The sequence below is a fragment of the Erpetoichthys calabaricus genome, chromosome 3, assembly GCF_900747795.2.
Source record: "Erpetoichthys calabaricus chromosome 3, fErpCal1.3, whole genome shotgun sequence".
Classification (NCBI taxonomy): Eukaryota; Metazoa; Chordata; class Cladistia; order Polypteriformes; family Polypteridae; genus Erpetoichthys; species Erpetoichthys calabaricus.
In genome coordinates this window covers 54563091-54574828 of record NC_041396.2, presented here as the reverse complement: position 1 = coordinate 54574828, position 11738 = coordinate 54563091, and the positions used below count along the sequence as shown (strand labels likewise).

The 11738-nt window shown below is 37.8% G+C and overlaps 1 long non-coding RNA gene across 1 annotated transcript; it reads right to left on the bottom strand.

Moving 5' to 3' along the window:
* Positions 1 to 5376: 5376 nt before the first annotated feature.
* LOC127527302 (uncharacterized) lies at positions 5377 to 11466 on the bottom strand. Its single transcript, XR_007934604.1, has 2 exons — positions 10866 to 11466; positions 5377 to 10785 (listed from the first exon to the last, which is right to left on the bottom strand). It is a non-coding gene; the product is annotated as an uncharacterized LOC127527302 (long non-coding RNA).
* Between the last annotated feature and the right edge of the window lie 272 nt (positions 11467 to 11738).

Here is an 11738-nt window from a genome sequence, read left to right as displayed (position 1 = left end):
TAATTGTAACTTTATAAGTAATTAGATTTTCTTTTCTCAGATTCTCTTGATGAAAATAACCCAAATGTAACGAGGAAACTAGTGTTTGCTGCCTGTCTGCAACTTGCTCAGTTGCTATGGTTGGCTGTGGACAGCGACACTCTTACCGTTTTGCTCTCCAGCCGCGCTGCTGTGCAGTTCTGTATCAGCATTGGAACATACAGTGTCAACAAAATGTGTTGTACTACTTGCCACGGCCCATTTTTTTCTAACTTAAAAACTAGTCCATCCATCCATCCATCCCAAGATGCCAAAAAGTAAGTGTAAAATTTGTGATGAATATTCCAGCGAATGAACATCTATTAAACAAGGCAGAAGCTGTTTTGAAGCAAACTGCAGTGTATGTAATTGCACTTTCAGTAAATAATTTTCAAATGATTTTACTTTTGTTTTCCTCATAACCCATTAAAATCCTTGCTTTATGTTTTTAACTTATGTCTCTACTTTTATATATTATATTGGTCTGGGTGTGTAGGGGGCATGTATAAATTTATATATAGTAATATAGAGAGAGATTTTAAGAGTGTCCCATCCATCCATCCATTTTCCAACCCGCTGAATCCGAACACAGGGTCACGGGGGTCTGCTGGAGCCAATCCCAGCCAACACAGGGCACAAGGCAGGAACCAATCCCGGGCAGGGTGCCAACCCACCGCAGGACACACACCCACACACCAAGCACACACTAGGGCCAATTTAGAATCGCCAATCCACCTAACCTGCATGTCTTTGGAATGTGGGAGGAAACTGGAGCACCCAGAGGAAACCCACGCAGACACGGGGAGAACATGCAAAATCCATGCAGGGAGGACCCGGGAAGAGAACCCAGGTCCCCAGATCACCCAACTGCGAGGCAGCAGCGCTACCCACTGCGCCACCGTGCCGCCCAGAGTGTCCCATATTTCTAATATTCTAATCTGGCAACCCTACCTGTGTTGTAAAAACACTACAATGTACCAAACGTTCAGTCCCCCATATTCAGTTTTGGGGTGACTCGGAGATGGTGAGAGGTATGCTCTTACAAATAAGATGTTTGAACACCACTCATTGGACTTTAAATATGTTGTTGTTCTATTTGAAGACTCACCTTTTTATTAATCTAAAAACATTTCCATACTGTGTCCCTGACTCAGTATCACCTCTTCCCTCCATTGAGTGTAAACAAAGCAAAGTCGCTGCCACCGTTATTCTTAGTGAATACCACATTTCAGTGATGGGTAAGGTGGGTTGAAATTATATATTTTGCCAATAACAGTCAACTCTCGCCCTGTTTCTAATTGTGTTTGCTTTCTTATCACAAGTATATTTTCCCTAACCACATTGTTACATCAAGTTAGTGAAAGAAGAGTTATATTCTAGACCTAATTGGGTGACCCAATCAGTCAAAAAGTACAGCCATTCTAAAACGGGCATTTGCAGTGACAGGCTTTCTTCTAACATCTTGTCACATGAGGCACTCACCTGCCCTTTTTTTTTATTTCCTACCAACTGCTTGTTCTCTTTCATCTTTTTAAAAGGAATTTTGTGACTGCTTGAAGGCCACAGCCCTCTCCATAGAGCTATAAAAATGGAAGAGCAGATGGTCACTTTCTCCAGGATACCGACTTAGGACCTCTTGTCTCTATTCATATTTGAATACATCCTTTGACACCATCAGTAAAAAGAAGCTGCTTTTCCTCCTAGCCGGTCTTAATTGTACTTACTAGAGACAAGACCTTTTTTTTTTTTTTTTTTAGCCTTGTCAATTGAAATCCTAACAAATGCTTGTGTTGCTCAAGGATTATTTTGTTGGATTCTAAGTGTATCTACTCTATTCTCTAGCTCTCACTGGATTTCAGGGCTATGCTAATGGCCTGCCACAACTAATTGCTTCCTAAGAGCAACACTAATGTGACTGATACTTCTTGCCCAACCGCTTGATAGATGTTAAACTACTGAATGTAGCTTCATTTACAAAGAAAAAACTGAGCTAAGACAGAGGTTAAGTTAATTGCCTCCAAGTAATTTCGGTGTACTGGTAGCTGCTGACTGTGTCGGCACAATTATTTTTATCTGTAGGAAGACATTTACGTGTTGTAGTTGAATGACATTCACACTGATAAATACAGGATCTAAGGTTTAATTCTCTTTTTTTCTTTGGCATCCTAATGGAATGCTTGTGCTTGTGGAAAACCTGGCAGTGTATGTTCTTTAGAATTTTCACTGGAGTAATAACAAGACCAAATTCCCGACTGGACATGCCAATGAAGTGCAAATCTCATCCGACATGCTCTGCACTTAACGTACATACTACAGCTCCAGGTAATCTTAGGGGTACAATACCGGAGTATGTGATATTTGTGGTCTCTTATTTGTATACTGTATATTCTATTTCACTCAGAGATAAAATGTTAAAATCATCAATGTCCTTAGAATAACTTAGAAATGTCATTTAAACAATGTTCAATGTTATTTATATGGTTTCATTTTTTTAGTCTTTTTTCTTTCTACTCTTTTTTTTAAATTACTTGTAATACTTTTAAAAATCTACTCCATTTAATATTTTTATCTTGATAAAAAGTTGTAACAGCTGTGAAATTCATGAAATAAAATTATGTGGATTAGGCTTGTGGATCTGAGAAAGGCATTCTAAGCTATCAGAATATCTTTACTGTCATTGTAACAAATACAACGAAATTATTATCTATCTATCTATCTATCTATCTATCTATCTATCTATCTAATCACTAATTTTACTTTCCATTCATATATATTGATAATCAATTCCTGGCTATTACTGAGTGTTTTCCACCATGGTGTGTTACAACTCATAGCTTAGTCAGTCAGACTACGATGAATGATGCAGCAGTGGTTAGCTGACAGTACTTTCCCAGTCCGCTCCTCCTCTTCCTCCTCCTCCTTGTAATGCCAGAGCTGGGAGTTTATGGTAAACCCAAGGAGACTGGCAAGACCTCAGAGACCAGAACCCCTTACGGAGACACGTCCAGGAAGGTCAATAGAAGACCATGATGCACAGCTTACACAGTGACAGCAACATAAATGAAGAACCATCCAACAGACACATGAAACGCCCAGCCACATGACCCTAAAACGCCTTATGAAAAGGAAGTCTGCATGGAAGCTCCTGGGCCAATTCACTTCCAGCAAACCAGGGAAAAGGAACTCCTCCATGTCATTGTATGGAAAAGGACAATAACCTGTAAAGTGGGGGAACTGGCATATTTAGTTTAGATTCTGTGGAGACAACAACCCTGAAGTAACAACTGGTTTTGCAAAGCTTACAGAGGTCTTACTAACACCCTTATGATTTTATTTTTTATTGAGAAAATGCGTTTATGTGTTCTCTTTGAACAAAATCTGATTAAAAAAAATGAATGGCTTAAATACAATATCACAGTGACTCTTCTGACTCCTTAGAAATTAATCATAAAAGCAGATTTAAAAAAAAAAAACGCTTGTAATATCACAAAATTAATCTGATTAATTTATGTTGTAAAGCATTCCCACGAACACATTTTAATATTGTTACACGTTCCCCACTGACCTTTGCAATTTCAGCTTGTTGACAGGAGAATTCCAAAAACAGTAATATTTTAGTATGCTGCGTGCAATGAAAACTTATACACATAATCCACTTTTTTTTTCTTCTTTTTATTCTTTTTGCAGCCCATAACCCTGAATTGGATTAAGCAAGTCAGAGGGTAAGATTATTTTTTTTTTAAAAGTCTCACACTCCTTATAAAAAATACAGCTGATCCAACTGTGTGTGTCCTTAATGAGAAGCGGTGGAGCACCATCTGACCTGCTCCTTCACCCCCAAGTGTGTAAACCACAATGGCAAATCATGTGCAGGTGTCTAGTCCTCCCACACATCGTGTGTGTGTGTGTGTGTGTGTGTTAGATTGACTGGAAGGTCTCACTCAGCGTGGTCTAAGAGGGCTGGTGGACGTTCACAGTGTGTGCCCCATGTGTCCTGCAGGGTCTCTTCCTGCCTTGCGCCCAATGCCCAATAGAAATGTGGGCTCAGAAGATAAACAGATAATCACGACAGCCAATCTATCATGTAAAATCTCTCTCTGTGAGGAACATTAAAATGGGCCTCTCTACAAAGGAAGGGTCACTTTTGAAAATTATCTTTATTAAAAATGATGCAGGTCCGGACATACTTGAATTCCTCCTGACATTGTGTAGTTTGGCAGATGGAAGATAAAGTTTGTCAAAATTCATCCCAGACAGTCACCTATCTTTAGATGATAAAACACATTGACGAGTCAAAAATTAAAGAGTTTATTATGGCAGTCAAGTTACTTTATTGTACAGAGTAACACTGAACAAACAGCAAGTAAAGCATATGATACACACATTTAAATATTTTTTTAGGTATGCTGCCTTAAAAAAAGAATTATAAAACCATTAAATTAATTATTTACAGTAATAACAATTAAGTCCCTAAACATATACTGATATTCTGATACATGAAATATCTTTATGAAACTTGGTAGAAATAAACAAGAATACTTAATAAATTCATTATACAAAAAGTACACAAAATACAAAAATCTATGTGCTTTTATGTTAAAATTTTAAGAGGTTTTGTGACTCATATTTGTGTGTTCAGTTTCATATTCTTGTATTTAATATGTTTAATGTTCAGTATACAGTATGTAGTAGTAGTAGCTTCATCACATAATTACATAGAAATTCTTGTTACAGGACGCATCACGACATGAACATAAATTGAAGCCAGTAATCTGCAAAACAGTTTTCTTTATACTCATTATGATGACTTCCAACTAAATCCCAGAAAAGGAAAATAAAGAAATCTGCGATGTTATAAAAGGTTGGTCTCTTCTGAATGTGTTGCAGCTTCACTTTTTGCAAAAGGTGTGCACACCATGAGTTGGACCAGTCGATGGCCTCGAACTCCTTTAGTTACTAACAAATGTCTGTTGGGGTGGTTTCCATCGTGGATAATCCATTGCGAGTACGATGTTGTACAAAAACAGAATAAACAGATTGATTTTATTCTACAGACAAAAGTGGCCTGCATTTTAACAGCAAACCTGAGTGTTCTCTGCCTTTAATTTCTGCTATGTTGATAAAATACACCACATAAGACAATTTATGCATATTACCGAGTTTAATTTTCATTACACAGCTCATCAGAGATGCAACATCTCGTTTCTCCAGGGGGCTCATTCTGTTAACCATTTGCACAGCTGGTGCGGGACTGTGGCAAAGGGAGGTTAATGACTTGGCTAAGGTCACAAAGTCACTGGCTGCTGGGATTTAAACCCGCATCCCAAGGCTTTAAAGCATCTTGCGCCATCTCGGATGCAAACAGCCAAGGGGTGATGCAAAATGACAAAACGATGCAGTTTTAAATTTGAACGTTGATGTGAAATAAAAGAGCATTTGAAGAAATGTTAAGTCTATCTGACAGAAACTGAATAATTATGTTGAATTTGTAGGGGCTTACGTTGAAAAATGTATGGGATGATTTTTTTTTTTCAACCTACAGGAATAAAATATGAATGCATTACTAAAGTGTTTGTGTAAATAAAAAGATGTCATACTAACAGAATAAGAATTACATCCTCAATATACAGATCTGGAATTCCAGCAAAAGGGTAAACTTCATTATTCATTACTGTGATGAAACAGATGTTTGTGAATTCCTCATTCGTATTTTTCAAATGGTTTTATTTCACAAAAAGATAATGCAGCTAATGGCATTGTAAATCAATTACATTAAAAATGAATAATTTATGCATCCTGATTTTAATAATTTTTCAGACTAATGGTTTGATTTCCGTGTTTACTTGTAACAAACAAAAACGACACTCTAAGTGCAAAGAATTTGGTGTTTTTAAAAGTTCTTAACACAATGAAGTTTGCGCTGTTATAGTGATTGTGGGTTAAGTTAGATAAAAGGTGTAAATTATTTGATCAGAATAAAAAAGTAAATTTAGAACAAATTAGATTTATAACAAAAAAACTAAACTGAGCACCCATGGCGCACATTTACGGTATATCTGGAACTACGGAGTTTAACATGAAATCAATGTCAAAATAATTACAGTTACTGTATAGCTAAGAAAATTGATAGGCGGATGTAAATAAAGAACCAGGTTACATAAGAAATGTTTTAAATGGCGAATACGTCCGTGCCGAGTGTGTCACGTTACACGGGTTAGTGTGTACTGGAGCTTCTGTACCCCTCGTTCCTGTTCATCTGCACTCGCTCTGTTGGACGTGAAGTTTAGCTCCGCGGATTCTGCATTACGGTAAACCGAGGCACGTTAGCTTCTTGTCGGACACTTGCACCTTTTCGAATTATAACGCAATTTACAAGGCTTGTTTAAAAAAATCGTACTATCCGAATTAAATTAAGATTCTTAAAATGTTGCCAAAATGATTTTCAATTTGATGTGGCCTTTTATATATGTAATGACGGTTAAATTATACGCTTTTTGTTTCTGCTGTGCTTGTGTATGGCCGAGCATTCCTCCTCATTACTGGTAAGAGAAGCTCCTGGTCTGTGTATGCGCGCACATACCGATACTGCGAACGTGAGTGACGTAGCCCACTGCTCCGTCGTGGTATCCTACTGAAGGTCTCGTCTCGCCGTACAACATGAGTGGGCTTCGTTCGATTTTAACACACTGTACTTATTAAACAAGAAAGAAAGGTTTAAAGGCATATAATCAAAAACACCGCATAAGTAGAATCGCAAATCCCAATCAATGAGCAAATGAATTAGCAGTCAGTGCTCTGTGCCCTATAGATTTGCTCTGTTTGCTACTCTGTCACGCATCCCGTCCTTTTTCGGACCTGCTTATCCTGATGCCGCTATCATTACATTTTAACTCGTGACGTTTAAGCGTTACATCTCAGCTAGGAAGAACAAGTAATTAATATATTAAACGTCGACAAGTTTTTTTTACGGAATTATAAATAGGGCAAGAGTGCATTTTTTGGTTTTGTGTAATAAATTAGTTGCTCTAACTGTAGAATTCTTTTTTGTTAATGTCACATATGCAATTTTGATGTGACACTAAACCTTTTTCAATATCCTCTTTTCTACGGGGCAAACGTCGCGTGACAAAACAGTCAGACAGACATAAACATAATAATGACTTTATATATGATAGTTTTAAAATTTTAAACAAAGACAATAAAAGAAAACTGTACACAGCATTTTGAAAAAAAAATCGATGCTAGATAGATAGATAGATAGATAGATAGATAGATAGATAGATAGATAGATAGATAGATAGATAGATAGATAGATAGATGCTTGTGACACAAGCGAGACGCGAATTTGTTTCAGTGTTTTTGAAGAAAGATTCGATTTTTAATAAATAATGTAATCACATTTCGTAACATTCACAGGTAGTACGTGTTCATTGTAATAGAACTGTTTTAACATACAGACATGTTTATCATTTTGAATGTGTTACCGCAGTACAAATTCGCTTTTTTCATACTACTAATGGTGTCATTTCATTCTAACAATACAAATGTTTCTTAATTTATGTTGCGCATGGACCAAAGCATGCACTAGTTGGTGTTCTATCATTATAACCTGAAATGCCATTATATAAACTGAAATTAAGAAAGTGAAAAGCTGCTCTATTTAAGGTGCAGGACTCCATTTGAAATATGCACCACTGCTTTATGGTGATTTGTTTTAATATGCAGTGCTTTGAGAAGACTGAATACAAACAAGCTAAATGGAGACTTTCTCACTTTGAACACGGCACACAGGTTCATTAAATTTTAGTAGCGGTGTTCAATTTACACGTTTTTATTGTGAATCATTCAAAAGCACCATTTTTATTTCATGTAGCCAAAGCTAATAATTATCTCTTAATTACACGGTCAACTCTCTTTTAAAATAACGAACACGTTTTGCTGTAATATTTGTTCCTAAGTGACCTCCGCGGTGTTTGTGCAAACTAATCGGTGCCCAAATTATATATAATCTCAATCCTGCTATGTCACTAACACTTTAAGGTCTCTGTCTGCCTGTCACAGTTAACTCGTAAATAAATGTCACGACCTTTTAACATTTTTACTTCGTTTTTCGTTTATCTGTGCTTTTTAAATACTTTTTATGTCTTTTTAATTGGTTCGAAGACGGTTACGTTGTTTGATTATATCGCAGTATTAACTACCCAGATGAGTTAGTCTAACAGCCATACAAATGTCGGACTTTTAAGGTGCAAGTGGTATTTTAATGTACTGTAGACTACACAAGCCTACCGCTTATAAATTGTATGTGGAAATTAAGATCTGTGATATTGCAGTTGCAAAATAAATGTTATTCGGTGTGTTTGCAAGTGACACTGTGCTGCAGTAAATAATAATAGCTCGAGTATTGAGCACTTATTGAAATTGAGAAGAAAAACAACAATGCTGTTAACATGTATTGTTTAAATGTGTAATATTTATTTCTGTCACTGAAATATTATTGTTACATAAAAGAATGATTGACCATTAAAGTGAGAATGTATTGGATATTTTTGAAAATAAATAATTAGGCTGATTTCCTGAAGGCTAAAGACTTTAACGGAGAAATCGTTTTTTGTTATTTTCTCATTTCAACCCGATGGGATATTAAAAAAAAATCCCCGCTTTAAATAAAATTCTTAACCCGTACAAACAGCGTGTTCATTCCCATCCTTTGAACTGAGACGAACGAACTTCAAAGCGTTGTCCTTGAGACGGCTAAGGCCCGAGTGCGCCATAATAAGAGATGCTAAACTGACTGGCCATTACAGAGGGTCTGCAGGTCAAGCCGAGTGCGTACATTAAGGTGTTGCGGGGCGAACAACAGGCGTGTTCTTCACAGAGACGGTCACTGCCGGTAGGCCCCTGCACGAGATGGCTTATTTGACTCTTCACGTGTAACGGGAAGCCTCTGAACGAAATTCTTAGCACCGGAGTGGAGTGCACGCCCTTATAGATGGAGGAGGAGGAGGAAGAGGAGGAGGAGGAGGAGGCTCGGCTCGCGGACGCTACATGAACTCCTACCAAACGTTTGAAAATCACCTTTCTCATTGTACGCAACTAACGTATCGAGTGCACCGTATTCATCAATAATGCTGACAATTAACACAGAAATGCGCTTCCCCTAAGGTTTCATTCTGTCGCAAAAGCTGATGCTATTTACATCCAATTAAAATCTCGGCTTTGGGGGTGGGATGGGGGGTATTGTCTAGTGATTTAAATGCGGTCTGTAATATAAAAATATAATCACGCATCAATCACTGACAAAGATCTGGCTTTTGGGGGATGGGAGTGGTGCTTGCGTGCAATGTCGTGGTCATTACCTTCACCATACGCGACTTTAGAAATTTTAAGGTTAGTTTTCACAAAGGTCCAGCCCTTCCCTTTTCTTTATCCGCTTACATCTTTTGTAAAATATGTGTGTACCTGAAGTTCTGCTTTAGCTTTAACAATGTAAAATTGTTACAAATGCTAATAAAACATTCCGTCTTAATTATATCACATTAATTAATTTTCTATAACTAACCAAAACCATAAACATTAATTTACCTCTTTATATATACACGTCGGATTTTTTTTTCTTAAAAAACACTTGGCATAGTCCTCATATTTTTTGGTCACTTTAGACTCCACGGACTCGAACCAGGAAATCAGAAATATCAGACCCCCACCCCCTTCCCCACCCCCTTTCCCAGTACCAACACTCATCCATCCTAACACTCATCCAAAGCTCCAACATATTATTTTTTTCTGTATGGCAATCTAATACATACTTTTAAAATATTACGTAAGACTATTAAAGCATAAATATTTTTTTAATATATAGCTGAATTCCCGGATGCACTGGCAATAACTGATGTCTATTTTATTCTATTTCATTTTAACATAATTTGTCTACAACTTACCAGAAACATTATTTATGACGAATAGTTTCTTCAGTTAATGCACCTAGTATGTGTACTAGAGACAGAACAATTGTATTTGTCATATACTGAGCTTTCTTAATTTGACTTATACTGATGACATGACCTCAGACAACATGTATGGGAAAACAGAACATATATAGAACATAACATATGTTCACAGTATATACGGCAACATAATCAATACACTGGATGGTAAAGTTGCGATTCCATACCACTTCACTCAAATATTTACACGCATACACACACAGACATATGCACAACCCATGGCTTGTACGCACATGCATAAATAAATATGCATTACTTTACAACCATTATGAATAATTGAGAATGTGTTTGCACATCACGCAGCTATGATCCCCATTACCAACTATATCCAGATCAGGTACATTTAATACTCGTGTATTTTTTCATGACTAGACAATAAATGCAATCCCTGTGCTCGATCAACACGTACCCTTTTTTGCTCTGGGATGCTCTTTGGCCGCTCTCTTGGCATTCACCGCGTGCCTTAATTGTATGGACATTTAAATCAAGGTCCGCTGTGAACACGAAGAGAGACAGGCCGCTTCGTTTTTCGTCGGATGCAGAATCATTTTTCCAATAAAAACCCTGAAATCATCCTCCTCATCTGCTGCAGCAGCAGCAACAGCAGCAGCTATCTAGCGTGCAGCCGCATTGCTGAAGATACTGGGGCTGCAGCTTTCTTTTCACGCGATCTTGCACCAAAAATGTCTACCTCCTCCGCTTGGTGTTCCTCAGCCATATGATTGTTTTGCAAATGTGGCATAAAAATCCGTCCCGAAATCTGGAGGAAAATATATATTTGTAAAGGAAAATACACAAAATAAAAAAAGCACCCAGGCGATCCATTTTATTGTACGTTACCTATTGTCTGTGGAGAGCCCTCGCACATCCTGCCTGCTTAATTTCCTTTGGAGTTTCTGCGGGCGCAGTTCTGGTGGTGGTGCAGTGACGGGCCTTGGTGATGGTTTTAAAAAAAAATCCTGGCTTACTGCAGTCAGTCCTTTTGCTCAACTCCCAAGCGGTGCAAAAAATAGGAGCGGGCCCATCTGGCTTCTCATCAGCTTTGTCAAGTCTTGCATACGCTAAAATGCTAATGACCTAGATAGCTGATGCAAAATGCAGCAGAGGTAAGGGGAAGGGGAAAATGCGAGGCAGTTCCAGAGACATCCCCCTGATTTCTTGTTCGTGTTCTTCTTCTTCTTCTTTTTCTTCATCTTCTTCCTCCGCTCTCTCTCTCTCTCTCTCTCTCCCTTCCCTCTCTCTATTTCTCTCTCTCTCTCTCCCCCCCCTCTCCGTCCCCTTCTTTTTTGTTAGGGATTGGGGGTGTGGGGAGGGGGTCTGTTTTAAGCACCTGCACCGCAAGAAGGTGAGCATTCAAAACATGTTCATTTTCTACAGCATAAAGAATAGTTTAAAGAGAATCGCTGCCTAACGCGTATAAACAGTCTTCGGCCTAATTGATCTCGTCGCGATTTGCAAACCAGACAGATTGCTGCTGGTGAAAGTGTCTGTCAAACTGTAATTGTTTCATATAAAACACAAATGAAATGTGTTTCATATCGCACCACATTTGAAACCAACTAAGAAACAAATGTGTGTGATCACATTAAAGTACGTATGCATAAAACTTCCACTTTGTTCTGAGCAGCATTTCAGATTCGATTTTGCATCTTACAGGTTAAGAAAGTAAAACAAAATATTATACCGGTAAGAATACAACTTAGAGACAGTAAA